The sequence below is a fragment of the Aphis gossypii genome, chromosome 2 (genome assembly GCF_020184175.1).
Source record: "Aphis gossypii isolate Hap1 chromosome 2, ASM2018417v2, whole genome shotgun sequence".
Lineage (NCBI taxonomy): Eukaryota > Metazoa > Arthropoda > Insecta > Hemiptera > Aphididae > Aphis > Aphis gossypii.
In genome coordinates, this window is record NC_065531.1 from 31,544,948 (window position 1) to 31,549,382 (window position 4,435).

Here is a 4,435-nt window from a genome sequence, read left to right on the forward strand (position 1 = left end):
GTGTATGTATAAAATATGTTTTATCAGCGATTCTACAGAGTGGTTCACTAATTATAATCACCCATTTGCCTCCATCGATCCTCTTAGTTATGCATATTTTATTAAATTCTAATTTTTAAAGTTTTGATATAGGTACACAAATATCATATTTTCATCTTTTTAAATTTTTTTTACTATTCAAGAAATATCCCTCGATAATACACATTTCATTTTTCTTTTAGATAAACACCATTTTTAAACGGAAGATCTGTATAAAATGTCGATGGTTCTAAATCAAAATTCAAACTAGCAGTAGTAGGTATTTTAATTTTAATTAGGTATTGATTATACTTAGATCAATTTCATAAATTTTTAAATATTGATAGATTTAAATTAGGTAGTTACAATATACTTACAAACCTATTATCATGGTAATATTAATTATTATATGTAGTATTATCGTAATAACGGTATATTTTAGACAGTCGTCAATATTATTTTAGTTTACATTTGTGAAAAGAGGATGTAAAACCGTTGATTTATTTATTTTATATGCAGTATATATGTAGATAATATATTTTAACTATTAAGTATTTAAAATAGATAAAACCGACAAAGCAGTATGTGAGGTGACATTAAATTTAACAAATTTACAATAATACCACAAAATTACTACACTTGAATGTTGTATCCATAGAATCTAAAGAAATCTTTGTTATCTTTGATTGTACATTCCACATTCATACCAGACTCGGAAATAATCTTTCGGATAGCCTTCTCCTTAACTAAAAAGTAAAGTTTTTAATTATAAAGAAATTTATAAATAACAAGTATAATACAAGATGCAGCTTAAGAGAAAAAATGAAACATACGGTTATAATTTTCAAGTATCATAATTATTAAAAAAACATATAATTATATTTTCCACTAATTCATCTGGTACGTTGTGTAAAGATTTTGTAAAAAATAAGTTATTATAAATCATAGAGCGCTATCTGTGATAATAAGGCGTATGTATAGTATAAGGAGAATACTTGTGTTCGACTCTTAGTATAGGCAACTTAACGTACATATTTGCCACTGCACTGCCGATTTTGCCAACGATGAATTTTTTTAGTTTTATATAAAATAAGTATTACTCGTAATACAAAAGAGACAATGCAGTAACTAATGTTGTTAGATTTTAAGCAGTCTAGAATGTTGTCCGAAGTACAATATGTGGAAGCGATCTAACATTGTATCCCTATAACAGTATAGAATAAATAAAGACCTTAATGCATTTTTACTATACACCTTAGTTACTTAATTTTATCAATTATGTTAACGTGTATTATTATTTATTTTGTGTTAATGTTATTTATTATACCTTTATATTTTCTGTTATAATAATTTAAATATTTTTGTGTTTTATGTCAAAATTATTCAATGCAGTATATTAATGAGTGTGTTGCTGTATTGTTTAACATGTCATAGGTACGTGACATATACCATATACACAAATAATATAAATCCTGAATACCAAGTAGATAATAGTCAATAGGTAAATATCAGGAGTGGCCACTAACCAACACGAACAAATACAAATGAAAACAAAAATGGACAAATGCAATTACACTAAGAGCCAAAATGTTTGTAAATGAATTTTATATAATTTGATAAATTTTTATAAACGCTTACCAAAAAAAAAAAAATCTATAACAATAATAAGAAAACTTTGATTTTATAAATAAGACGCAAGTCATATCTGACTATGACGAGAGGCACATACGGCTAGTGAGGCGCAAGTTTGCCACCGCCGGTCTATATTGTAGGTTTCCCGAAAAATTCACACAAAAGGTTTGCATCTCGCTTCTTTGTACAATAATATTGAACGGCACTTTATTATAGTTGTCAATGGTTCGTTGTGTATGATATAACGTTATATCTACAGTAAACAATTATTTTCATAAAAAGGGGTAACTGTTTATTTAAATAAATTTATTACTGTATTGATATTATAAAGACAATTATTTTAAAAATAAAAAAATTGTATAATATTTTATCAAATGATAAATCAATAATATCTAAATGTTAATTACGGCTTTTTTTACTTATAGTTTTTTTTCCATACATATAGTTTTCTATAATGCTCTGCCATTATTTTGTAATGCGAATTAGAAGTTTTTAACCGATCAATTATTTTACTTTGCTCTGCAATTATAAAGTTTTTGTCGACATCTTCGCAATCAGGATCCATTTCTAACATTTTAGTAAATATATTTGCGCGTTCTTCGTTTTTGATAGCAGTGTATAATTTCGTAAGTTCACGTACCATAAAAGCTATACAAATACCTACGGTGGTCAACAGTATACCTTGTTATAAAAATTTTATTAAAAAAAAAATGTAGTTTTGCTCACATAAAATACACACAGATATTAAATCCATATTGTAAAATTGTTGTTCATAAATATCAGTAGACTAAAAAATAAAAATAAAATAATATTAAAGATAGTAAATAACGTTGCTAGATAACAAATTTAATTGCTTGCCTTCTAATGTAATTATTTTATTTTGTTGTAAGATAGGTACTATTATGCTATAGTTCAGTAATTGACTGTGAATATAATATTATAGTTAATAAGACAATTGCAAATTATAAATATGTTTTGAATGAATGATATTATTTAGTTGTATTAAAAAGCTAAAAATGAGTTGTGTATGCAATCTATAGTAATACGTTATTTAAAAATAAATAATATTTATTGAGAAATAAAGACAATTAGAGTAATTTAACTCTCCCCTCTTCTCTTCCAAAGACACTGTTGTCAGAGATAATTTTTAACGAAAAAAAAATTTGTTTTTGTGATATACGAGTATGCTATCATAAAATTATATTATCAACAGATTTTACCCTCTGATATATTCGTTTTAAATCTAAAATAATTATGTATATTTCAAATTTCAATATCATGATAGAACATGATACGTATATATTATTTATTAGAAATATATTTGGATTAAATGGTTTAAAATGTAAAATAAAAATTCATATATTTTTTTAAATTAAAAACTGTCATGTAAAGATATCTAATTTATAAGATGATTAAAAATTAAAACAGATTAAATCCAAAATGAAATTTCTGATTCATTACACTAGTTACTATTTTAAAAATAGCATGCTGTCTATATATTATTAATTACTCATTTAATCTCAAGTGGACCATTTCTGTTGTTATTTTTTAGTATAATTTTTAGATTATTTTTATTACAACCAAAAAGCAATCTTATAAATAAAAACAAATACACGTGTTCACATTTACACATAACTTCGTTCCATACAAAAAACAAAACATGTTATGTAATTATTACAAAATCTATCTAAAGTGAATTTGATGCACATATAATTATTGGTACATAATATAACTATATTCGCGAATAAAAGTTCTGTAAAAAAAGCTAACTAGATCTGGATCTTTTTGCTTATCAGTGTTTTGGTTATACAATTCCATATAGGCAGTTATATAGTAGTGAGAACAAAATTAAAACCATTCAAATACCAATAATAATATATTCATTTTTAATAGCATCATTTTTTTTTTCAGTGAAGATAGCACAAGGCCGAACAGCGTGAACAAGAAGATTTGTATACTCATACGCATTCAGGTCGCCCGCACCTCTCGTTTTGTCATTCGCCTACGAGGTCTGCGCTAAACGATTGATATAATAATAATAATAATATTAATATAACATTATGTGAGATTATTATTATCGTGACCACATAATTCGATACCATAAGACGTCGGCGGTGTTATAGTGCCTGTTACACGTGCTCGCGCGTTGACTTCATTTTGAGATGTTCATAAAAAACAGACATGGAATTACGGAACGTATAATAGCAATAATCTTGTCTAATTCATCTCGAGGCGAGCACGTCATTTTAACAGAAATATAGTATATAACTTTATTTATTTATGAAAGGCGTACTGTTTAAAAATAGTATTTAATAGTTATAGTAGAATTCAGGTTATGTAGCCAGGGAAGGGGCTTGGATGGGCAGAGCCCCCCCAAATTCCTATATACAAATTGTTTTACTAAGTATCAAAAACATACTTTGATTATAGTTTATACACATTGAATAAATCTATTATAACTATTTGATAATGTTATAATTTTAATCATTATATAACTTATGCATAGATATAATTATTGTATTACATTTTATATTCGTAGAAAATGTTATCTTAAAGTTAAATTTAAATATAAGGCATAGGTAATATTAAGTGGGAAGTAGTGTCAAATACCGAGCGTAAAGCTGTTTAGAAACTAATCAGATTACATAAAAAATGGTTTAAGACTACATATATTCATAAATGTGTTAGATTATATAGGTATTAAAAGAACTAAAAAGAAAATGTTTAAATAATTAATGGTATGTTAGCCTTACTTACACCCTCAAAGTAATCCGGTTTTAAGTTA

The 4,435-nt window shown here is 25.7% G+C and overlaps 1 long non-coding RNA gene across 1 annotated transcript; it reads right to left on the minus strand.

Moving 5' to 3' along the window:
• Positions 1-1,606: 1,606 nt before the first annotated feature.
• LOC126550137 (uncharacterized) lies at positions 1,607-2,476 on the minus strand. The gene is made up of 3 exons (XR_007604185.1): positions 2,377-2,476; positions 2,070-2,310; positions 1,607-1,903 (listed from the first exon to the last, which is right to left on the minus strand). It is a non-coding gene; the product is annotated as an uncharacterized LOC126550137 (long non-coding RNA).
• Between the last annotated feature and the right edge of the window lie 1,959 nt (positions 2,477-4,435).